Below are 26,755 nucleotides of genomic sequence, written 5' to 3'. Positions count from 1 at the left end.
TTCGCAATAAAAAAATTATGAAGACAACGCCGACAGAGCGAAAGTACAAAAAAACGAATAAACTCACGCCGCCACAGTCAATGAACGAAAAAGTAAACTCACGAGAATATATGAAAAGCAGAAACAAAGAGGGGTGAATCAGTAAAAAAAGTTACGCACAGGCAATGTATGGTTTTATGCGCACAACATGAACTACGTTCGAGCTCGGTTGTCTTTGTGTCCCCAGGGGTGCGATCGCGCGATCGTGCGATTGGACCTCCTCCAATAGAACGGAGGAGGTCCGTTCCATCGAGCCGCACACGATTGGTCAATTTGAACCGTGGCGAACGCCATGACGTTAATTGTGACGTGAGCCATGACGTCTTGCTGCGGTCAATCATTCCGTGTCGTCTGCTATCGGACGAATGCAACGGAACGGATGCCAAGTCCGTCCGGTTCGATAGAACGGATTAGAACGGCTACCAGACGGCTTGGATTGGATTTAAACGTAAGCGCTTGTGACAGTTAACCTTTTTCGTATCCGGTTAAATCCGATTCGGCGCTCCCAACAGTTGCAGAAAATGGCGTTCGCTTTCTCTGCCGTGCCTTTTCGCGTCGCCTGTGTGGCTGTTGCAGAGGCGCAGAGACGACGACCCGAGGGAGATGATGCATTTGAAGAGTTGACGGAAGAAGAGCTCCGGCAGCATTCTCGTCTGTCCAAACAAACAGTGCGTAGCTTGTCCGACGAGCTTGACCCTATCATCGGATGCCAGCGAGCCAGTGGCCTTTCCGCACAAAGTAAGGTGTTGTGTGCGCTGCGATTCTTCGGCACCGGAAGCTTCCAGAGGAGCGTTGGTCGCGAGGAGCACATATGTATGGCCCCAATTAACACAGAACGTTGTGTAAACGTTGCCTGATTGTAACAAATGTTAGGCAACGTTAAACAGCCAACCTCAACGTTGAATGTACGTAGCCAGCTGTACGTTCAAGTGGTGTCACAAATAAATGTCACACAACATCCCAACACTCACGTTGTGCCAACGTTGCTTGTACAGTCAATTTAACGTGTAAATGCTATCAATGTAGCAATATTGCAAAACAGCACCTTGCCAGAACGTTGCCGGATGTCACCAATATTGACATTAATGTGATGCCAGGCTGCTGTAGCATTTCGCATGCGTACGTTCATGCAATTATAAGATATTTTCATTTTCAACTGAACATTCATCTTTATCACACAGTGAGGTATGAAGCGGTATAGTGGTTATGCAGTAATCAATATTTTCTAAGGAACACCATGTTAAAAAGTTGTCGCAGTTTCACCCGAAAGGCGAAGCATCAATTGCGATAGCAAATTTGTAGAGAGCTGTACGGACTAATGATAGTAGCTTTATCAGCTGTATAAACTTGGACATGCAGCAGCACCGGCAACACGCAGAACTGTTGTCGACGCCGTCGGCGCTTTGCCCGCGTTCGAACAAAATGCGTGTGGCGTTGGTGACTGTTGCCGGAGCCTCTGATATAAAAAAGTGGTCGCCGTTTCACCTGAAAGGCGAAGCATAAATTGCGATAGCAAATTTGTAGAGAGCTATACGGAGTAATGATAATAGCTTGATCAGCTGTATAAACTTTTACATGCAGCAGCACCGGCAACACGCAGAACTAATCTCGACGCTGTCGGCGTTGTGCCAGCGTTCACACAAAATGCGTGCGGCGTTGCTGAGTGTTGCCGGAGCCTCTGATATAAACAGGCACTGGGTGCGGCAGCTAAACGTCACCTGCCTTTCCTCCCCCTCCCCCGCACCCGGCCTTTCGCGCGTCGGAAGAAGGCGCGTTTGCTCTACATATATGGTGATTGTAAAGGAGGAAAGAGACGCCTACTTCTCCAGCCCTTAAGGTAGCACGGCGCAGAACGCGCGTTTGTTCTCCGCCGTGGGTTCACTCCCCATGAAAGAGCGCGTCCCTCGCGCCCTTTCACTCGCACATACAGCGTTCGGCGGCGCGCGGCGACGATTTCATCTCCATTGACGTCATACGGAACCTCACGGCAACGGCGACGGCGACGGCGACGCCGCCGGCAGAAATCTGCTTTTGAGTGTCCATATAATTGCTATCGCAATAATAGGCACTTGGTGCCACAGCTGAACGACGCCTCCCTCCCCCTCCCCCCCCCGGCCTTTCGCGCGTCGGAAGAAGGCGCGTTTGCTCTACATGTATGGTGATTGTAAAGGAGGAAAGAGACGCCTACTTCTGCAGCCCTTTTAAAGGAGCATGGCGCAGAACGCGCGTTTGTTCTCCACCATGGGTTCACTCCCCGTGAAAACGCGCGTCCCTCGCGCCCTTTCACTCGCACATACAGCGTTCGGCGGCGCGCGGCGACTGATTTCATCTCCATTGACGTTATACGGAACCTCATGGCGACGGCGACGGCAACGGCGACGACGACGGTGACGCCGACGGCAGAAATTCTGCTTTGGAGTGTCCATATAATTGCTATCGCAATAATTATGTTTATTGTGCTTCTCCACAGATAAGAACTGCTGCAAGTATAATTAATAAATGGCAGAAGCATTCACATGACGAAAATGCTAATTGTTGCAACGGTTTACCTACAGTAGACAAAGTTACGCATAAAAGTATTCCATTCTTTCGCACCAAATGCACAAGACCTTGCGACTGATTGCACGCCACATGCATGCCACATGCCACAGCAGTAGCCATCATGAATAGGCACAAGTCCCATGATACCAGATGCATAAAAATAAAGAACACATCTACACTGCACAGTGGATACGCACAGATCATATCTTGTCTACATGAAAAACAGTGCATTTTTTTCAGTTCACGTATAGTTTAAATCATGTAAACGGCACTAGAGCAAATGACTATAGGCCACCAATATGGCTGCAAACACATTGTACACCACCACACATTTCTGCCACACCCCACATCGGACGCACGCTGCAGAGAAATGTATTTCTTAGAAGAAATCTTCGCGAGCGGCCCGATAAACACAGAAGGCACGGACGACAGGTGCGCAACCCGCTCACATTCAACACACCGACACGAAAGGAAATGCGGACGATACGGGTGTAACCTGCGCCACACGATCTATCAACCCTCGTGGATTTGATCCTTTCCGACTGAAACAGTCACAACGCGCACGAAAACATCGCACACTGCACAGGTGTATCTCCGATATCGTCTCAACAATTCCTGAGGCTACAATTTATGTTGACGACATCAGAAAGTTATTTAAAACGAAGTGACGGCGTATAAAAAGTAGGCAGCATCGCGAAACCTCATGGATTAGCTTCGAGACAGCTTCTAGACAGGCCAAACCGTTCAAATCATGCCACAGCACCGTCTTGATAAGAATAACGTGAGCGGATCTCGAAGGCTGTGCTTTTACTTGCTGCAGACGGCGGAAGCAATTCAAAGGTAAAAATACGTGATAGAATTTCTTTCTGGCCTAAACCGTGCATACAAGCACCGTGCACCGTGCTTACTTCTTACACCGTGCCCACAAGTATGCAGGCGGCGCTGTTGTTTTTCCTCCGTGTTCTGGATGGCGGTCGTACGTGCGTGGTGCTGGGAGGCGTTTGCTTGATCATGTGTTTTTGTGTTTGCTGTAATGAAGTGGGTCGCAGTTAGCTTGCACAGAAGTGCCTGAAGATACTTTGTGTCATGCTGCAAACTCGCCGTATGCGTGGAGCGTCAGACAAGTGTGCACCAACAATTTTATGCCGTGGAGTGCGGCCCCTTTGTTCTCGTTGTGGAACGTTGGGTGGACGTCGCAAAGAAATAATGTGTGTTAGCGCGCCTCAGCTCGTCCACTACGCAGCGGCATGTATGCGGGGAGTAACATCGTCGACGCAGCACCGGAAACTTGGAGAGCGCTTTGCGAACGCGTCGTACCATTCAAAAGGTAAGTAATCGTGCTGGCTAACTACACGCGTATTGTGCGAGCTTCTCGTGTGTTCATAGCGTGCGCGAACGTAGGAAATAGAAGTAGGGTTGCCAGATTTGGCTATTAATAGCCAAATTGGGCAACCTTTTACGCGGCTAGGCGTCGAAAATTCCCAGTTGGCTACATGGCTATATTTGGGCTATTTTAACACGAAAGTGTTTTATGCGGGGGTCCACCAAGACTTCACTGACGTATTTCCGTCACGGAAATACGTCATAGAACATATTTCTATGACGTATTTCCGTCACGGAAATACGTCATAGAACATAATACAAAGAAAGAAACCAGAAGAAAAAGTTCCGCAAACATGCAAAATTTGGAAATCGAACCCACGACCTCTCGGTCCGCGACGATAGATCGCCGAGCGTTTAACCCATTGCGCCACAAACGCATTTGCAGAGAGCTACACAGACGCGCCTTATATATCTAACACTCCTCCGTGTACCCGCGCTCTTGCTCGGGGCGGTGCCGCCGCCTACGAGCAGAAAAGAGAAGTACTGCATTATGACACTAACGCGCACCGACAGTGAACGCTTCGGTGGTCTCAGCACTACGACGCCTCGATGCCAGCATTCGAAGGGACGCTGGCATCAAGAAGCACTACCAACCCCACCTAATTGGCGTTCACCGTACTCAGCACAGCGGAGCGTGGCCTCCGCAATTAGCTCTGAAAATGTTTCTGAAGTTGATCGCGGAGGCTGCAATTACGACGCGCTGTACGCGCTGATTTGACTCGGTGACGATTCAGTTACGTGCTTTGTCTTGCGCGTTGTATTAGTGTGTCAGTTACGTGCTTCGTCTTTCGCGTTGTGCTAGCGTGTGCAGCGTAGTGCAGCTTCCATATGCACGACGGTTGCTCATGGTCATCGACGTTGGTAGTCGTGATGGAGGAGACGTGCCACCAGGCGTCAGCGTGGGTGCATCAACGCCTAAGGGCGCTTTAGCCACAAAACACCAATAGACATTATATATCAATGTGCAATAAACATTACACTACTTCGGTGAAGACACGTTTCACTTTCGTGTTCTATACCGATTCCTATATAAGAGGGATCAACCACATTTTTTGTATTAAGAACTTCCGAGTCCCGGGGACCACGTCAGCACCACGACCTACTGAACTACAGACCTGCACAGATCTCCCTGCTCCAGCACGCCTGGTCTTTGTTCACCTCTTTTGCCGCTAGGGACACAACGTACGAGCAGAGTGGCGCTAGTTATAACCTGTTCGCTGTCGTCTGCTTCTGCGATCTGTTCCAGCGCTCGTGCCGCTATTTGGGCAGCCCCAGATCGCTTACATTGTTTGTAAATGCATAAATTCACGAAAATAAAAAAAATTGCGAATGATTGCTTCCCATTTCAATCACGAGGTACAGTAGGAAGAGCGGTGCAAGAAAGGAAAACAACGAGTACAGCCGGCAGACGATAACATTTCCTTCCGTTGCCTTCGCAGTAGAGGAAAAAATCTGTTTACCAGAATATTCATAGGATAAAATATACTAAAGTGTAGTAATAAAGAACTACAATAATAAATAACTTGATATATTGATATGAACAAGGACATTTAAAAGAATCACGCATACGATATGTATACGCAGACCACACACAAACTGCGTGAGTCTGCAGATGCTGCAGAAGGCATGTAACTTCAGCCTTAGCTACATGCAGCTTGCTTGAGTTAATTACAGATGGGATAACGTAAACGATAACATTGTGGTATATTGCTGTGTTCCATCGTGAAAATCAGAACAAAGCAAGGACTCTAGCATCAGTTTTCACAGTTTCATAAAAGCTTTGCGATGCATATTTGACGGGCCGAACAAGCAGGTAAACAATCACTCCATCAGCGATTTTTTAAATGTTTTTTTTTCTTGTGTGGAGCGGCGCGAAATTTCCGCATAATAGCAAACCTAGAAAGAATTCGTGCACTATTTTACGCGTTATTACATACCACTACAATGAGTGCACTTAAACAATTTTGACATACTAGCTGTTGTCTTCGTAAGAAATTGTCACATATGCTAGCAGCCCGCTAGAGAAGAGCAGGCGCACGCATTCGAACGCCGCCCAGCCACCCGCCGAGTAGCAGACGAACAGGTTATAAAAGCGCCACCTATGGCCACCGGTTGAACGAAAGTGGGCGCAAGTTGCTCCCATAGAACCCGGACATCTGTGCAGGTCTGTAGTTCCAGTAGGTCGTGGTCAGCACTGACAAAATTTGGGAACGCCGGTTTATGAAAACCCAAAGCTCATTGCTGCTAAAAAAGTTATGTAGGCAATCTCGAAGGCTGTGTTTTTAGGCAATGTCGGCGCTGAGTGGGTGGCGTAAAGTCATCGCTGCCGTGTTTACACGTCTTTCCAGGCTAAGCTCTCTTTTTGTTTTGGTTTCGGCGCCATCTGCTGCCGCTTCACGCGTGGTTCAGCAAGAAAACCGTTCTCAAAACTAAGCATGGACAAGTGGGCGAAATACAGCCGTGCATATAAGAAGGAATGGGAGAAGGACCTCTCTTTCAAAGGTAAATTTGTGCGCATATTTGGTTTTAAAAGCGTCTGGTGGTGCGTTGTTGCGGAATGGAGTAAGAAATTCGGCAGATTTCTTACTCTATTACAAAATGTCCGAAATTCATTCCGCATTCGAAGGCAACTATTGCATCTGCAAAGCATAAAGCCATTCAAATTTTAAAATATTGCAGTTGAGAATGAGGATGCTTTAAGGTAGGGTCAAGGTCTTGCGTGAGGTTCCCGCATGATCACGAACTTCGGCACAGGCACGAGCGCACTTTGTACTCGCTCGTCTTCTGCCGTTATCTCAAGATCGGTAGCCACGGCACGGTGCGCGTGGAGGACCGCTGCCGTTCCGTCCCCTCTTGCCCTTCTATAGTATTTGGAAACACACAGATATTACCGGCCCACCGGCTTTATTAAAGAAAGGATAATCTAATGCGCTATAGGATATTTATTGCGTTTCCTTTTTGCAGAAGCAAGAACGCACGTGCGCCATTTTCACTTAGTGTGACAGGAAGGTACCGGAGGGTGCGCCAGCCTAGTCGAGCCGTTTGTGTTCCCGAAGAACGAGTTATCAGAGTGCGCGGGCTCGTTTCCTTTACTGTTGTCTGCCCCGGCGGGCTGACCACCCGTAAAATGAATATTTTCGAAACGTGAGAATGTTTTCACTAGGTTTAACAAAAGTGGTTGTCTATGATAAAATAACAGGTAAATGAGCAAGAGGTATTTCATTTTATTGCGATAGCAATTATACGGGCACTGCAAGTGCATTTCTACCGTGGTCATCGCTGCGAGGTTGCGTCGAAAGTTCAAACACGGTGACATCGTCGCCGCGCGCGTATGTGTTCCCTAGGGGAATTACATTTCTGTATTTTTTTTCAAGTCCCGCTGAAGGTAAGTTACACAGCCCCCCTCGGAAATTTGGCAACACACGCATTCGTGCCTGCATTCACAGAAACTTACGCACACGTTTTCAGATTGCACGAGTCTTGCCAGGGAATCCCTGTTTAAAAATTGCACAGTTCAACGCTTTGATACTAATACCACCTGGGTTATTGCCAGCGCCATAATCCAGGTGGCAATTGAAACTGTTAGCTTTAATTCTCCTCTTCTTCTATGGGCCAGCAGGTCGTTCCGTTTTTGCACTAATGCAGTCACAAATGTCCCTTCTTCGCACGAAGAAAATGCGAGAAGGTTTCAAGTTTTCTCCAGAGTCCAGTGTGTCTCTAAGCGGCAGCATTTGCTAACTCAGTGTCAAGCTGCTTTCGAGTAAAAAAATACAAAATTGAGAAAGAGAGAGAGAACGGGATAGAAATAACACGCTTATTTGATGAATCAAGCTTAGGAAAGGCAACACTATTCTAAAATGCATTGAGCTCGGGGCCCGCCTCTTGTGCACTCGATCGTGACCAGTCGACGCTTATCCTGGAGGCTGGAACTGGTAGTATTTTGCCCGACACTTATAGCCACCGACTTGACCTGAGGGAACCTTCGGCTCCCCCTGGCCAGTCTCTCAGGACCAATTAAAGTTGATGTCACCGTCACCGTCACTTATAGAAAAATGCCTCTAGTAAAGCGAGGCGTGAACTAAAGTTAGCTCTCAACGTGGCTCAGTAAATACTGATAGCGTCATGAATCAATCGGAAACGAAATCCTTCGGCTTATTGTAACAATAAGTGGTGTCCAAATCCATGTCTGAGTGGCAGCTCTCACTAGAATTCTTTACGCAGATCTTGAGGCCACTGTTGTGCTGGTTGCATGTGGTGGAAGTAATTTTCGAGCCGGAAATATGCGGTAAACCATCTGCACCATCTATAAGACACCTGCAGTACATCTAGTACACTGTACCGGCAGAACATCAAACTTTTGGCTATGTTTTTAGCTACTTTTGAGTCACAAAAAGTTTGAGCCTGGCTATCTTTGGGCTACATTTTGAGATCATTTGGCTATTTTTTGTTGGGGCCATCTGGCAACCCTAAATAGAGTCCCGCGACAACAGTGAAACCTGTGCTGATGCTTGCTGAACGCTGGTTGTCAGCACTTAATTACGCAAGTTTATTGCTTCGATGCGAAATTGAAAATCTTGATAAGCGTTTTCTTCCGATGAGAAATATAACTTTCGGAAATAATCGTGTTCATCACGTGCGAGCTGTGCGTGATCTCCCGCTTTTCTGCTGAAGTTGCATAATAACGACTCAGTTGCCTTTTCGCGATTCTTATTGCAATGACGTTTTCTAGCCTATAAATGCTTCGACCTGGCAAATAATCTCTGCTTACGAAGTTTTCGGTTTAGCGACAGTTCTAGAGAAAAAAAATGTAAGCAATCACAGCTTGCTACTAGTGCAACTTACTTTTAAAGACAAGATGTTTTGACATACATTATACGTAACTAAACGTGACAGGGGAAAGTTGCTTAAACTGAGTCACGAAAAAAAAGAATTGTTTTGTTAACAAACGTTTATTTCTTTGCTATGTGCTCCTGCTGCGTGTCAATAATTTTACTGTGATGAAAGGGTCCCCATTATCAAGACATTCATCAGTGAGTTTTACTTTGTGCTCTGTTACCACCCTGCACTGATGCAAACATTGTTTTCGTGACTATATTAAGATGCTCCATGCATGTGTAGACAATTTGACAGGTTTATAAAGCTACGTGCCACTGCTATACGTTAACACAGAAGTTATTTTATAGTGGCGAGGCTGTGACCCACAACAGTGCCCACATAACAGAGGAGCCACCAGACCCCTTGGCTATGCCTGCGGTAGCGCAACATGTAATCTGCATGGTCGGGTCAGGTATGTATGTAGTGTACCTGTCCCAAGAAGTAGCATCTGAGTATCATTTGTGTCTAAGTTAATCGGCATTACTGAACACAGCTTAATAAATGGGTCAAATATTTATGCAACTTGCTGTTTGTTTGTGTTCATAGCTGTTATGCGCACCTTATCGTGTTCTATATAAAAACTAGACCTAACATGCCCTGATGTTAAGTATTTTTTCTTGCATCAATCGCTTGGCTGCAAGTTACATTTTAATTTTGCTTAGTACACACTCTATTCTTCATTTTTATTTTGGTTGTCTTGTTTTGAAACTGTTTCCTATGCTGTAGGTTTTATTTCCGAGTTGGTTGAATTATTCGAAAGATTGAAATAACAGTGGCAGAATAAAAGCACGTATTTTTGTTTACCCGAGGTGGTCTCTAATGTTTTCCTGCTTGCTCTTGAAGTACCACTCAACCGACACGCATCAACGAGCACCAACATGTTTAACACTGCCTCAGTGTTAAACTGTAAGGAAAATTTGAGTTCTGGAATGATTTGAAAAATAAAAGTAAAGTGAAGGCAAAGTAAAACAGCTTCACACCAAGGGAAGCAGTAGAGCAGTTTTTTTAATTTCTTGTTTTTCAAACCTTAGTAGCCGATGCTCGCTTGAGGGGACACTGTAGAGGCTGAATTCACCAAAATGACGTGTTTATTCATTCGAATAAGTGTTTTGTTCTATAGCAATATGTGGTTTCTTGTTTGGACATTGAAGTGCGTTCGAAAGTAAAAAGTCAAATTAACTGAGGTCAAGTTACTAAGTGTTGACTGTACATATGTGTCATTTTTGTTTTATTGTTGTGAAGGTGGCCGACATAATGTCTTTTGCTGTTCTTTTTTTTTCGCTAAGGCGCGCCCCAGCTATGTTCTGATAAATACAGGCTTGCCAAGTGGCATCTTTTCAAGAAAAGCTTACGCCATAACATCTTGTACTGCTATAGTGAGGAACCGCAGAACTATATCATGGAAGTCCACAAAGCTGAGGCCTCGCCGAACTAAGATGCAAGTGCTGACACCAGTTACCTGCTGCACATGCCAATCAGGCACTCGACTGATAACAAAACATATATTGTGGAAGTTTTGCAGGCTACAAAAACATTGTTTAGACATATCTGAAGCTGCACATTAAGACTTTAAAGAAAAGAACAATACCCAATAACAGTCCACGCGACACTACAGTCGACACTACAGTCCACGTCTACAGTCTACTTCGACACTATAGCCCATGCGACACTTCTTCCTTGTCTGTGATACTCACTTCGTCCCGTCCTAGCGCTGTTTGTTCCCCGTCCTAATGATGTACCAACCAGCCCAGACCAGCACACTCCCTCTGGGACTTCATACATGAGGCATGGATGGACCATTTTTGTGATTTCTCCCTTTCTCCTCTATTTACCCAATTTCCCTATATAGTCTTTCAAGCCAGTGGTTTCAATGCACGTACAAATTTATCTGTGAATTGCACTGCACATGTAGGTAACGACAGAACAGTCAAGACGACCGACATGCGGAAACTTTCAACAAAAAGATTTATTTTTGCCGACCCATGTTTATAGCCGTCAGTCACACCAAAATGCACATGCGCACTTCGCACCTTCAGGAAGAAAGTTAACTCTTTGTCTGACAAGTGCACAGATGGTGTGCTGATACAGAGCCAAGTCGCGAAATCTTTTCAGCCTCAATTATTTCACGTGTTAGTTGATGACCGCTTCTGCTGGAAACAGTACACTGAGCAAACGACGGTGCACAGTCACATGAACTGCGATGACATTCATGCCTACCGTCACGCACGTTTTTCATGACATATGAGTGTTCTCTCAGCCGGTCATTGATACAGCGTCCCATTTGATCTATGACTGTTTACCACAAGAAAGAGGGAACACAGGTGACGAACGAAATTTGGTGTTTTTGTTACATATCTGTGGCGTGCTGCGACATTATGTTTGATTACACAACTATAGAATGATATGCAATTTTCTTGATGCCTGTGAGAGCTTATGAATGTTGGGTATGACGGCCAGTTTTGTGTCTTGTCAGATGCAGTGACCACATAACCTCTCCTTTGGAAAGCGCATGCGCCGAGTGGTTGCCATGTGGTCACTGCATCTGACAGACATAAAGTGGCTGTCATACCATACATTCATAAACTGCAGTATCATGAAAACTGCAGATCGTTCCAAAGTTAAAGTTGTCTTCTCGGCACCTCTGAAGCTTATAAAGTTTTGTAATAAAAAAATGTCGCAGCGTAGCACACAAGTGTAACAAAGAGCACAAAAATTCGTTTGTCACCTATGTTAGCAACATTGTTTAGTGTACCCCTCTTTCTTGTGGTAAACAGTACATAGGTCAAACAGGACACTTCATCAATGACTGGCTGTGAGAACACTCATACAATGTCAATAAAAACGTGTGTGACAGTTGGCTTGCATGTTGTTGCAGCTCCTGTGCCTGTGAACCATTGTTTGCTCGGTGTACTGTTGCCAGCAGAAGCAGTGATCCACTAACACGTTAAATTATTGAGGCTGAATAGATTGCGCGACTTGGCTCTGTGTGTGTCACCATCTGTACACTTATCAGACACAGAGTTGACCTTCCTAAGGGTGTGAATTACACTTGTGCAATGTGATGAGTGGTGGCTATAAACATGGGTCGCCGAAAATAAAGCTTTTTGTTGAAAGTTAGCACACGTCTAGTGTCTCGTCTTTTCTGTCGTCAATAACTGTACTGCAATTCACCAATATGTTGTACCAACAAGTCAAATTTATCACTCACTCATTGGAACATTTCATCACGAATGAAATGTGGTTTTGGTACCATGGTAGAGCATTAACTTCGTTTGTTAATATTGTTCTCTTCCAAGACTGAACTGGATTTATCAAGCAGCCGTGGCATTGCAAGGAAGCTTTATGTTAAAGGAATATATTGATACCGTCTTAACCGCTTAGCTCAATAAAGGAAGTTGTGGGTATTGTTTATTGTGTTTTTATTGCTCTTGTGTCCAAACTTATGGCTATAATGGTTAGGTTTTACTCAAGTTTGCTTTTAATGTATTGCATTATTCTCCTGCGTAAGGTCACTATTGTTTGTTTCACAGTTATGTGAAGCTTAAGTTGTTTGTAAGCATTTCTGTGGCCTGTTTCCACAGTAAACATGGCTTACTTCAGTTTTTCTGGTGGCACTTCATAGTTTGATGTAATTCATGTCTCCGCAGGTTACCGCATTATTGACTTGGAAACCAGTGAGGTCTCTGGATGCAAGTGAAGCTACCGAGGGAAGCATGTGTGCATCGCTTGTGCTGCTGGCCATCCTCTGCAAAAGTGAAGGCTGGCTGTCAGTGCTTGCATGACTTTGTTACTGTGTGTTGATTACTTCACACTTGCTGTCATGTCTGCAAGCTTATGCAAAAAGACCAGCTGGATGCTTGGTAGGACATAGTAACCAACCGCAGTGGTACTGTGCTGTGTTTTTGTACATTACAAAGTGAACGACAGTATTTGTGCTGTTATTAAGAAGTATAAATTGTGTTCTGCCATTGAAATAAGTGAACTCGACAAAAAAGCAAGAAAATTCGAAGTCTGACCTAAATCGGAAGGCATAATATATTGTGTTGTAGTTGTAGCTGTTTGTAGAGTGTCTTAATATGCTATACAAGACCTTGATGTTTAATGAAAGATATATTTAAGTGTGTTATCAGGGCTGTTCACGTTGTTTTTCTAAGTTACTGTTATCTAAGTGTCATTATTTGTTTGCCACTATGATGTAAGCAGACGGTAAATAAATGCATGATTTGACATAACCACGTTTGTCTATGACATATTCACTATTATTTAAGGTGGACCAATGCATATTCATGGGTGCATATTCAACCACCACATATTCCTCCTACACAAACAATTCCTACATACTAGTGTTGGTTCTTAGCAGCTGATGTTGGCTATTATGCAATTTCTTGACAGCACATGCAGCTACCAACACATGATTTTTAGAGCAGTAAGTCGGAAGCAAAGAAACTGACTTTTTCTGTGGCCTAAGCTTAAATGATATGTTTAAGGAAAATGAACTTTTGTGGAAGATTCTTACTTTCCTGCTGTGAGAACCATCATACGAGAACCTCTCCACACTGGACGTGCATTCTACTCTCTTGCTGTTACAGCCAAAATGAAAAAGTGTGCTTGTGAACCACTTTGTAGCTTTGCATTAAGCACTTTTACTTGCAGTCAGCATCTATATGCTGTGCTATGAACAACAGCAAGACAAGTCAGGCAAACCACCATGTGAAACACTTTAAAGGTGCTGGGTTAGGGCGAGTTGGTACTATATATAGTGCAAGGCAAATCAGCTGCTCGTACAGCAGTGCTGTCAGCATGACACGGCTGACAGCACCGCAAACCCTTAAATTTATATTTGCTTGACAGATTATGCGTTCTAGTAGTTTTCATGTTGCATATGCATGAAAATGTGAAAGAATAATTGGTGAAAAACAGCATTCTTTTACGTATATATCTTGCGTATCTTACCAAGATGTCTGTGTATCTTACCTTGTGGTGGTAAGATACACAAGATATATACTTAAAAGAATGCTGTTTTTCACCAATTCTTGTTTACGTTCTCATGCATATGCAACGTGAAAACTACTAGATTGCGTAATCTGTCAAACAAATATAAATCTAAGGGTTTGCGGTGCTGTCAGCCGTGCCATGCTGACAGCACTGCTGTTATGTATGTCTAAATATTCTGCAATGTCATTTGAGTGTTGCTTGAACGTCACATACATACGTTGCCTGAAAGCTCAAGTGACACAATGCAACATCCAGGTTACGTTGTCAGGAAGCTCCGTTAACGTTATTTTAACGTCGTGAATGTGCTGCTCAACGCTGCCACAACGTTACAAACCAACGTTGTCTGACAATCAAAAAAGCGGACATTAGCAACATGTAGGCAACGTTATGCACCGACATTTGTGCACATTCAGAGAACGTTATGGCAGCATTTTGCGTTACTTGGGGTGCAGTCGGTCGTGAGCAACACCATTCACGTGGTGACGGAGGCCATGATTTACGTACGTGTCTGCCTGGAGAAAGTTGGTGGATTTTTCCTTGACACCGGCTGCCAAGGAGGAGGCAAAGGCGGTGTTTGCGCGACGTGGCGCCATTCCAGGCGTGCTAGCGTGCGTCGACCGCACGTTGATCGTCATCATGAAGCCAGAGGGACTCAGCCAGGCCGACACGGCGAGCTTCATGTTGAAAAAGTGTTATTACGCCCTAAACGTCATGGTCGTACGTATCGTTGGAATGTTTTATTTCAAACTGTAGTCGCCATTTTTACTCGCCCATAGTAGCAATTATTCAGTTTAATGCCCAAGCTGGCATAACGAGTAATGTAACGATTAAAACAGGACATACGGGGAATTGTACGAGCTCGTTGAAATCTGACATGTGAGTGGTAATGATGAGTGCCATGTGTTTCTGTGCATGAGCCGTTTGCCGTTCCAAAATTGTGTTTTCGCTATGGGTTTGTACACAATGAAGTTGTGCATTTTGGCGGTATTAAGGAAAATGGGCAGCAGTCGTAGCAGAAATCGATACACTATAGGAAATGTAGGATGGAAGCATTTTCAACAGGGAAGTACTTACAACCATTGCGGGTGTGCAACGTGGAACTTCACATCCTTGCTTTAGACCCTCGGCTCTCTGGTTCGTGCCACGACTCTTGGGTGTGGCAGCATAATCCACTGCGTGCGGGCCTAGCCGCGCAACTGTAGCCTGGCGAGTATCTGCTTGGTAAGTATTCGTAATGTGTTACCAACCAGGGCAGATCACTTTGGTTGGTAACAACTTTAGTGATAGTCACAGGAATATTGACGTCACCGGAATTGCGAGTTTTCGTAACACATACATAATTTATTTATACAAATTGCAGTTAACCTAGGCTATCACAGGGCTGCGTTTGTACAGTGGAAAATGCATTGAAAATTTATATACACATCAAGTACCCATCCGTACGTATTGTCAATTTTTCCAAATCAAAACATCCGACAGATTATGATAGTTTAAACACAAACGAAGTAAAGTTATATAAAGAATCATTTAAAAAGAATGCCGCAGCCACGGACTCAGAAACCGTTGCACCCTGTTCACTGTGCAAGTCTCCAAGACTGCCACTTATTTGCAGTAGTACTCGTGAAGCAGTCTTAAGGCAATGCGTCATGCCCCTTTATCTGTGAAGAACTGCGTTTGCTGCTGCGTCCAAGCTAGCATTCTTATCTGCAATATGCACATCACAAAATGCTTCTTTCCTCGTGAAACATTAGTGCATCCTATGATATGCCACTTGCTGTGCATGTAGATGGAGCAGTTGTTACTTTATACTCTTATAATCTTTTTTTGATATCACATGAAATATGAAATGGAAACATCCCTTGACCCCTCATAGTTATGACAGACTTGATGGAAGCAGTACATATGATCGGCACTCTGTGCTCCCCATCAGGAAAAGGTTTGCATAATTTTCATAAAACACACCAAAATGATCGCAACCGCCGCTTCCTGTGCATTCGGGCTCTCGGTGTACATTCATAGGAACGAGGCAATATGCTTGCCAGCCACCTCTTGTGCTAGGTGTATCAAAACTTCCGTACAAGCATGAATGCGCAGACAAGGCAAGCAATTAAAGCGCAATGAATGTGGATTCAAACACAAAAAATCTAACGGCGAGTGTTGTCATGTCCAAATGGGTAGATGTAAATTAATGTAAAAGCACGAAAAATTCAAAGGTCAACTTCACACGCTATGATGGCAAGTACATCACGAACCTTGTACATACAGCATGCTACACGTAGCAAAGCATGTGAGAACATTGCAACATCAGCATCACACAATCCGTTTTCACCGCGGCACACAAAACTTGCAGTTACATTTAACTGACCTTGCAAGAAACTATTGCAAGACATTGCAAGACCTTGCAAGAAACTATGAAAATATTACAGTGCAAACACTATGCGGTAACACTTCATAATGAGTGCAGTAAGCTACAAAACACAGTGAAGCAATATAATTATCACAGTACAAAACCCGCACACAGAAATCGACAACTACTTGCAAGAAAGTATGACTTTGACAGGTACGACAGTTCCCTTCTCAGTGTTATGAGTCACTGACTAGAAGCATTCATTTCTCGACAGCAATTGCAGTGTCAGGCTAAAAAACGTGAATCATAATTGTAGAAAGGTGAATGCACTTGCCAGCTGTGATGAAACATAAATTACATAAAACATGAATAATTGCCTCTACAATCTCACAGCACCCAGAACGTGTCACACTTGAAACTTATTCTTGCAATGACTCACTTGGAACGAACAATAGAGGAAACCAATCACCGGCGTGGTACAATGATGATGGCCATTTTCATTTATGAAACTATGCAAATTGAAGAGTGACTATTTTGGTGCTCTGAAAAAGGACCACATTGTAGTTGTTGCACCTTAGCCTCACTGTACCGAAATGAAAATATTACAGTGCAAACACTATGCGGTAACGCTTCATAATAAGTGCAGTAAGCTATCAAACAGTGAATCAATATAATTATCACAGTATAAATCCATACACAGAAATCGACAACTACTTGTAATGATTCCAGTGTGAGTGATAAGGCATCTTCGACATGTGTAAATAAAAGAAAGCACGCTGGTGTTGCAGATTAATTAGCATAAATAGAAAGAGGAAGAATGCTGCAATACAAAAATGGGTGCACGCCATTATGACTTTCGTCCAAAAAATCCTCCTGTATTACTCATACAAGGCAACAATGAAACTTAAACCCTAAAACTCAAAGAGAAGCAACAATAAGTGCATAAAATGAAAGTGAATTTCTAAAACTCAAGGAAGCATAAATAAATAAGACAAACTGACCTAATAAAACATAAAACACAATAAATGAATACTATAAAATTGAAAAGGTGAAAATAAAGGATAAATTATTTCCTCCTTTCTTGTTGCAGGTACCCAGCTATGACTAGTGCCAGTGAGCGCACCTTCTCCAGGATGCCCTCCTGAGCCGTTGCCGTCGTCTCTGCCGCGATAGCGAGGCGGGTGGTGGATTGTTCGATCCGCCGCAGCACCTGAAATGAATAATCGTGGTAGAACTGTTTGCATGAGTTGCTGATTACTCGCTACCAGCTCATGGCAGGAAGCTGCTGTTGTCATGAATTGCAACGTGCACAACAATTCCCGACCTCCCTCGCTGTCGCCACTGCGGTGCGTATCCTCGCAACACATCACATATCATATACCATCCAAATCTACCCCACCCAAACCTTCATCCCTCCCATCTACCCCTTCCTCCGAGTGACTGACCGCCGCAAGCACACTTCACGACCAACGATTCCTTGCGGACTTCATCGGCCTAGCGCTGAAGCACGCCGCAAGCGACGCCCTGGTCTGAGGGCATCGATGCATTTTTATCGCAGAATAACCAAAGTGATTTCTCTCTCTCTCTCTGTTGAGGAGCCACTGCCCTGATGGCATCCTTTGGTAATGCGAGGCGTTGTGTACAAGCTATGCCATCTTCGTTTGGGCAGACAAAGACCTGTTGGAACTACTCTTCCGTCATCTACTCAAATGCATCTCTTACCACCAAACAGGCCTTTTCAGGGCTAACCAACGTTTTGGCCGGTTGTTGATCATTGGCAAGATACGATACCGAGCCCTCAATACAACGCATATTTCTTATTTACATCTAAAGTTGGTTTGTTTTTCAGATTCATGATTCACTTAGAATAACAGAGCATAAAGAATATTTATATCCTTCATGTAAAATGACACCAAAGATCTACCAACGGGGAGCATCTCGTCGCCCTGTTCGAGGCTGCGGGCGCACTGCGACGACATGGTTGTGAGGGTGTCCACTCGTCGTGGGCGCTGTCCACGTGGTGTTCGCACAGGACGCTGCAACACTGAAAGCATGCAGCATTTTCTACAGTTGCACTGCATTTTAAGGTATGCATAAAATGTGGCTATGGCCATGGTATCGTTTATTGGGCTAGTTCAATAAAATAGGAGGGTTTATTTTGTCTAGCAGCTTGAGGATCAATAACTTACCAGGCGCAGCGACCACCCTTTCCGTGCCTGATGCGCCGCGCGGTGGATCCTCTGCCGCTGTAGAGTAAACACATTACAAGTTTACGAACTGCCCACACATTTGGCGATAATTAAAACACTCATTCCTCTGATGCTAACGTGTCGCTGTGCTCCTCACGCCCGCAGCCGCGTCCGTAGCCTCGACGACGACCTCCATGGCGGCAGTGGGAACGTAATCCTTCTGGAAAGTGTCATAAGCGTGTCCCTCCGCTACGTGGCTATTCGTTACACTGGCTATGTTACAAGTTTTCCTACTACACATCTGCGGAAATATTGTAAAATTATTTAGTGCTTAATGATACCATGTATTACCATCCTCGTGTACTTGCCTGAAGGCATTTTATTTCTGTGATGATCAAGTAATCCCCCTCTTCCCGAAAGCGCAGCAAACTGAGATTCTAGTTGATTAACCTACCTGCTTTTTCATTCTCTCATTCTCTCCTTCGCTATTTTCCTGTTCACCAACAGTGTCGCGTTCCGCTAAAGTTACCACTTACAGATAATGGCAAACTCTAAGTCGGCAAAATTCAGGAGCCCATGATATTACGCCGGCAGTGGAGGCAGGGGAGGTCGGTGAGGCCACGGAAGCGGACCGTGCCCGTCAGCTGGAGCACTCGGCCCCGGAAGCCGGGTGCGTGACCCCCTCCTGTGCTTCTGAAAATACGCACCAATGTCGAAGGACAAATCGCCCAGACCATTCGACGGTCACTCACCTTTGCTCTTAGGCGATAGCGGTAGCGTCATTGCGGGCCTCGTACACCCGCTGCTTCCTCCACCAGTCCTGCTACTGGTCGACCGCTTTCACAACGGGCCCTTCCGCATTCAGAGCATCGGCCAGCTGTTGCCACAGCCGTCGCCGGTCGACATGTGTGAATGCCGGCCTCAGCTCGCTGGATCTTAAAGCGAGCTGGAGACGCTGCTCTATAAAAGCGAGCACGGTCTCCCGTTGGCCCTCGGAAACGCGCGGTCCCTTAATGGCACCCGCGGCATCATGGGCCCTTGGATTGGCCGAAGCTGACGGTGAGGATCTGTACTTTTGATGGCGGAATGAAAGCCTTGTCTTGGGACGATTTTTGCCTTGAGTTCCTTGGGTATGGGGGGCAGTCCCACATCATACGTTCAAATATACACACACAACCACAGTCCGGGCATTCAGGAGATATATGCATTTATACCTTGACGCTAGCTGGACAAGGGTAAACCGCGGTCTGTAGCAATCTGAGCGTAATTTCTCGTCCTCTGGTGAGAGACGAACGGCGTGGAGGAAAGACCCTACGACCCAAGCGATAATGCGAAGTGACGATCGATGCAGCTGACACAGTTCTTGCATTCAATATATACGTTCATATTGTTCTTGCCCCTAATGACAGCTCAAGGAAATGTCAGACCCAAATGACACACACAAGGAAATTTCCATGTCAGCCATACCAGAGATAACAAGTTAGGGCGTGCTTTCTATGTTATGATATTGAACGACAAAAAAGTGCCGGCACAGTTGGTGCCTCTAAGGCGTTCTTGGAACATTTTCCTCCAGTGATTGCAGAATACATGGATAATATTTTTTTCGAAATTTTATGCACTAGTGAAGTTCCTGCAGATTGGAAGACAGCTCGCGTTACGCCGATTCTTAAGAAAGAGGATAACCTTAACATAACAAATTACCGACCCATGTCCATTAATTCTGCTTGTTTAAAACTTTTGGAAGACATCACAGCTAGTTATATAAGGTATTTCTTGTCTAACATTAAATTTTTTCTCCATTTCAACACGGCTTCACCAAGGGACGATCTACTATGACTCAGCGATTTACCATTCTATATGATTTTTTGATGATATTTGACCACTCGGGGCAAACAGATGCATGTTTTATATATACATCCGTCGCAGTGGCTCAGTGGCTGAGAAGTTGCGCTGCTGCGCACGAAGTCCAGGGATAAAATCCCTGCCGTGGCAGCCGCATTTCGATTCAGGTGACATGCAAAAACGCCTGTGTGCTTGCGTTGTAACGTACGTTCAATAACTCCATTTGGTCAAAAATAGTCCGGGGCCCACCACTACGGCGTGCCTCACAATAAGAACTGCTTTTGGCACATAAAACCCCAGAAACGACATTTTTATATACTTTAGCAAAGCCTTCTACAAGGTGTCGCGTGGGAAACTGCATGCTGCCTAGGCTGGAAGTAACGGCCTGAAATCGTGAAATCGGTGGAAACGTATTTGCAAAGTAGAAAACAATTTGTTGCGGTGGATGATCATGAATCTGATATGCTTCATGGTTCTTCTGGTGTACCACAAGGCAGTGTAATTGAACCTTTGCTCTTTTTAGTTTATGTATATGATTTAATGGAATTAGTGTCTTACCCGTCGTTTATAAAACGTTTTGCAGATGACTGTACCATATATAAAAACATGTTTTGTGAAAGTGATCATGTTGTTTTACAGGACTATTTCTTGAAGGTAGAGCAGCGGTGTCGCGCAGGAGTCATGAAAGTTAACGCCAAAAAAATATACTTACTAAGGATCACACCTAAACTACAGCCTAAATTTTATTCTTACACGCTTTATAATCAAGAAATAGAACAGGTTACAAATCACAAATATTTAGGTGTTACACTTACTTCAATGTTTCGGACATTTGTACTTCAGCGTTTAAGAAGTTGTGTTACTTTAGGTGTAAATTAAGCAAGACTGCAGCATATAGCTCAGGTTACTTGCGTACAATACTTACATAAGGTCCGAAGTAGAATATGCTTCCGTGATTTAAGATTCCCAAACTAAGAAGGATATACATAAGATGATACAAAGGACAGCAGTTACATTTATTTTTGGTAATTACAAAAGGTATTACTCCCCTACTATGCTTATGTAAGAAAATTGCATTTTGACATTGCAAATGCGTCGGAAATAAGTTCATATAATGTTCCTGCATAATATATTTATATGTAAGTTAGACATGCCCATACCTTCATATGTCCAACACCTAAATACCCGGAAGACCTCGACACACTCATCATAATTCACTAAAACCGATTTCTGCTAACACCAATGCTTTTAAGCATAGCTTTTTACCATGGACGATTTCAGAATAGAACGCTCTTCCTAAATCAATTGTTGAAGCGACGAATTTTCAAAAATCACTGGAGCAGATGTTGTAGCTTTTGTATTCTTTGTTCGTTGAAATTTCGTTCCGCGTTGGGACTATTTATCAACCCGTTTTAAGAAACACGCATTTATATGAATCTTTGTTTCGATATTCCTCTCCTGCAGGGCCTATCACACCTAAAGTGTTGTAAAATAAAAAATATATATTCTCAGTCACTTTAGCATACGCCAAAGAGGCTGAAGGCGAAAGCTTGCGCGCTCAAGAGACAATAATTAAATTACCTGACATTCTCATTCGAACGCGTTGTTACTTATTATTACTCGTTTTTCCGCCAAAATCTCTCGGGTTCGAGTGCCTTAATTGACGCTACCTAAGTAATTGTGCCTTAGTTAACTCGCCCTAATTAGGACCATGGTCTGGCGTTCAAGTGCTTTAATTACATCTATAATTACCTTTGCCTTAATTACCTTAGCCTTAACGGCCGAAGATGTCGATCTGTCATGGTACACATATTACAACGAGCGCTGTTCTCTGATGCAAAGCTAGAATGTTTAGCGTTTGCGGGCGCAAGCTCAATATAGAGAAGCAAGCATAAAAGCTGTGAGATGATTGCTGCTGTTCCGGTAGGAGATGGGGAGCGCATGTGCACGGTTTGCGCGATTCGTGTGCTAGCGGGTAGTTCTGTGACGAGAGTGAAAAGACGTGAAGAGGAATCTGCTAAATTAAAGGCTTGAAGCGAAAAGCTCCAATCACGCCGCTCTGCGTATTTCATCAGTGCATTTCGTTTTACCACGTGCCACAGGGTATGCAATTTGTGGACTGCGTCGTATATTATATTCAGGCAAAAGTAACGCCACTCTTCCGTCTTCCACTCAAAAGGCTGGCTCTGGTGGAAGGACGGCAGAACACGCAATTAAAAATACATGAAGGGACAGCATAAACAAATGCGGCTAAGTATCGTGCTGCGGTGCAGGAATAGAACCTGCAATTGCTACTCATTAACAGATTTGGTAAAGAAAAATGAGACAATCTGAGGTCGTCCATTTTTTTGTTACTGAAAATTATACCTAATTTCTTCATCATTGGGTTCTTTTTTGTGAGTTCTGCCTTCACAAGACCGGAGTCCCATGCGTGTCCAGTCCAGCGCCTGTAGGTGTCTAACGCATTTTTTTGAGTACGCGTTCTTGTGTATTCGCTGGTACACCGCTTTGTCAAGTTCATCATGCACCAACTGGCAAAAGTGCTTGCGCTAATGCACCAGGAGTCTTCAGTTATCCGGATATCAGAATTTGTCAATTTAGCATTATTTTGTAAGATCTGAACTTTTTGACGGAAGTATACTTATTTAGTGATGCTAGGACGGACTGGGACTACAAGAAATCTTCCAAGGTTGTTGCAATGCTTTGCTGTTTTCATAAGTAGTTTCAGAGATGCCACGCAAAACAAGATTGTGTGGGCCTAAACAATCTTTATTGTCCTTCATTTTTAGAAATAAAATGTACATTTGCTTGAGTGAGAGAGCTGATTTCTGTAATAGATTTCCATTGAGGATCTTCACCTTTTTAGGTTCGAGATGAGGTGATGCAAGGTTGGCCATTGTTGCACCTCTCACTGAAGAGCAAGAACATCGGGCGAGCTTTTCTTATAATAAAGAAATAATGGTCAGGCTTCACGAAAGTAGACGAAACGAAAGCCCCGATGTTGCTTAAATTGTAAAGCACTGCACGCATAATGCGAGATATGCGAGTTCAATCCCCACATGCAGCCCAGTTATCTTTTCGCCCACTTTCATAAGCCCTTAATGCCTCTAAATTTAAATTAAAGAAAGATTGCTATCCCATATGCTTTGTCTGGCTACATAATGTGTTAATTTGTATGATATTCAGTAACTAAAAATCGACCACCTCAAATGGCCTTGTTTTTTCTTCTCTATTCTATCAGTCAGTAGCAAGTGCGGGTTTAATTGCGGTGCCCCAGCACGATACTGCATTTATTTACGCCTTCTCCTCATGTATCTAGAACCATGTGTTCCTCCGTCCTTGTACCAAAGCGAGCCTCTGAATCGAGGACGTAAGAACGGTGTTATTTTCGCCTTCGTATAAAACATAACCTAGTCCACAAATTACATACCGTCTGGTTCGCGGTACGATGAAATGCACTACGCACAGCAGCGTGATTGGAGCTTTTTGTTTCAAACCGGCAATTTAGTTCATTCCGCTTCCCGTCGTCTCACTCTCGTCACGGAAGCACCCGCTGGCACGCAATCCACGTGCCTTTCCCCTCCCCTAGGGAAAGAGCAGCAATGATCTTATGATTTTTTTTATCCTTGCGTCTTTATATTCAACGCGCGCCCGCAAACGCAACAAATTCTGGCTTTACATCCGAGACCAACGATTCTGCAAAATGTGTGCCATTACTGATAGACAAGGCTGTCCATTCGCTTGGTGCATGACGACAATATTGGTGTTGCTGTCTTCTCTGGCGTCAAACGTATACATGGATACCATTGGCATTAATGACCCTGAAGCTTTTCTATCATTGACATCGAAAGACGCTGAACTTTCCGTGATCTCCTGCAAGGGATACTGGGACGCCACTGACGCTACGTGGATTCGTATGGTCCCGCAGGGATCCACTGTGTGGCTGGCGCGGGATACAGGTCTCTACAGGCTATTAGAAAACAACCAGGCGAAGGGCAAGGAAACGATTCTGCTGGTGCCGTCCCTGGCTCAAAGTCGGATCAAGGAGTGCGCCCGCCTCATCGCCATGGGCGATATTTCGGCGTATCGAACTATTTGGGTCCTCCAAAAGAAGGACGGGGGTGCGAAGGACTTGGCAACGTACTACCTGGGCCTCGCTGGCAACTTGCTGTGCAAAGCGGGGATGCTCTGCGCAATGGAAGATAATGGAACTTCTGGATTCACAGCTTCTTCTGGCCCTTTCTGGATCCTCGCAAGGAACTGCAATCGAGTACGTGGGCAAGCTCTGCAACAAAGAGGTGCCTTGCTTAAGGATACATCAGTTAACGTTGCCTGTATGAACTTTAACAGAGAACCACCCACACATAGCTGCGACGTGTATCCGTTAAAACGCCTCATCTCGTTACTGCGGCGGCTCAACGTTACGGTCCGCGAAAAGGTATTCTCTGACGAGAAATCTTACGGTTATGAAATTGTGCGCAGTTCCTTAGACATCGCAATGACACCAGTCCCTGCGCACGAGCGTCTCATGCTGTGGTTTGACTTTCCCGCTGTGGTAAATTATGTTCACATCACGTTCTACTCTCGAAAAGAGAAGGGGAAGGTCACGTCTTTCTACGCCATCTTGAAAAAATCCCGTGTCGCCTTTGCGTTCCTCGTCGGTTCTTTTTTAGTTTGCGCTGTTACTTTACTATTAATGGACGTGATCGAATATCAATCTTCATTCCTAGACCACGCCTACGACTCTGCGATGGTCCTTTTGGCGCCCGTGTTCGTTACGTCTACAGCAATGCCAGTTTGGCGCCTCTGGAAACGCAGTAGAAATCTGACGCTGTCTTTTTGGTTCTTCGCCATCTTCCCTCTGTCTACATACATGAGAAGCCACCTAATATCGACACTCAGCATACGCGAGGTCCCAGATCCTCTCGACACCATCGATGAGCTTGAAGAAGCCTTAGACAAAGGTTCCCTTTTTCCATGCCTCGTCGATGGATCATCAGTACACTACGAGTATAATATCAATGCCAGCCCCAACTCGCTAGCTCAGAAAATAAGCCTTGCCTTTCACAAAAACAAGCAACGTAAGAACCTGGTGGACAAGCATCCTGAAGCCTGCTTCAAGTGTGCGCTCAGGCCAAGTCACGTGTGCATCATCAACGAAGTGCAGTGGTTCCTCGCTCGCCAAGCGAGTCGCGACCTTGTTGAGTCCAGAGACAAGCTGAGACCCATCTTTATAACTACTCTGACGCGCAAAACATTCCCGCTGAAAGCACCCTATCGACAGTTTTTACTGAGAGTTCACGAGACCGGCCTCCTTCATGTGACGAATGTATTCAGTGATGACATCCGCCTACTGGACGGCTCAGCGGATGAGACCAACCAATTGCTGGAGTTGACAGGCTTTTTCAAATTCTTTCTGTTATCGCTTATATTTACGGTCGGAACATTGACAGTGGAAATTATTCTTCACAGGATCTTGCAGTTTCAAAGCAGAAGATATTTACGCTCTTGCGGACATGTGTTCCCACGCTGATTGTACGCCACCCACAACACATCTGCGGTTTGACTTTACGGGTTATTTTCGCCGACTTTCTCCTCCCTATACACGCTCGTTTACAAGCCCTTATGAATCGAGAAATTGGTCGGATAACTATTTCTTTCCTGGCGAGGCTGCATCCAACAAATACAATAGGGCACATGTCCTGAAAGTTTCTACAGAACCAGAACTGAACCTAAACCGAACCAGTACATTCAGCTAAACCAGAATGAAATCGAACAGTTATTAATAGGTGGAGCCGATCCGAAGCGCTTCCACAAACGCTTCAAAACGTGCTATAAACTCTCTGCGAGGGCACGTGAGAGTGGAAACGTTGTACAAGGCTGAGAGCACGGTGTAAAAGCCGTTTCACATGGTGCGATTTTCATCGCACCGAAAGTGCGATTTCCTTCGCATGCGACGAAAATCGCAGTCGCAGGGCCGATTCTGCGATTTTTGGCTGCGACCAACCGGTTGGTCGCAGTGTTGCAACGTCGCAGCAATCGCTGCGATTTTCCGTCGAAATTGCGCCAAGTGCTATTTCGCGGCCTGTTTTGGAAAATTTTTTTTGGTAATGCTTTATTTAGACAATTCATTGTCTGGGATGAAGGGGCTAAAGGCAGATGCAACTGCCTGACAGAGGCCCCCCTACCCATACATTACTCAGCGGGTGGGACATTATGAAGGATAGTGCAACAATGTAGGAAAAAAAAATGAACAAAGTGTATGCGGCAAGCAATCAAATACAAAAAGAGCAAAAAGCTTACACTGTATACATAGTATAGCATCGGTTAATGCGAGAGAACAAGGAAATATTTAAACAAACAAATAATACTAATCAGTGTTACAAAACATTATACAACAAAATAGGAGCAAAAATGTAAGAGAACGAGTAGAGACTAAAAAAATGGGGAAAAAATATCGAGACCAAATAGAAGAGCTAAGCACCGTACAGAAGTTTTAAGAGCTAAGCAAAAGATAATTTCTAACCTTTTTCTTGAGACTGTA

The 26,755-nt window shown here is 44.6% G+C and overlaps 1 long non-coding RNA gene across 1 annotated transcript; it reads left to right on the top strand.

Annotated features, from left to right (window-relative positions):
- Nucleotides 1-3,598: 3,598 nt before the first annotated feature.
- On the top strand, nucleotides 3,599-12,845 carry LOC125946552 (uncharacterized). Its single transcript, XR_007467657.1, has 3 exons — nucleotides 3,599-3,907; nucleotides 9,147-9,250; nucleotides 12,486-12,845. It is a non-coding gene; the product is annotated as an uncharacterized LOC125946552 (long non-coding RNA).
- Nucleotides 12,846-26,755: the final 13,910 nt, after the last annotated feature.

Source organism: Dermacentor silvarum, chromosome 7, assembly GCF_013339745.2.
Source record: "Dermacentor silvarum isolate Dsil-2018 chromosome 7, BIME_Dsil_1.4, whole genome shotgun sequence".
NCBI classification, from domain to species: domain Eukaryota; kingdom Metazoa; phylum Arthropoda; class Arachnida; order Ixodida; family Ixodidae; genus Dermacentor; species Dermacentor silvarum.
This window is presented reverse-complemented; position numbering and strand designations above follow the sequence as displayed.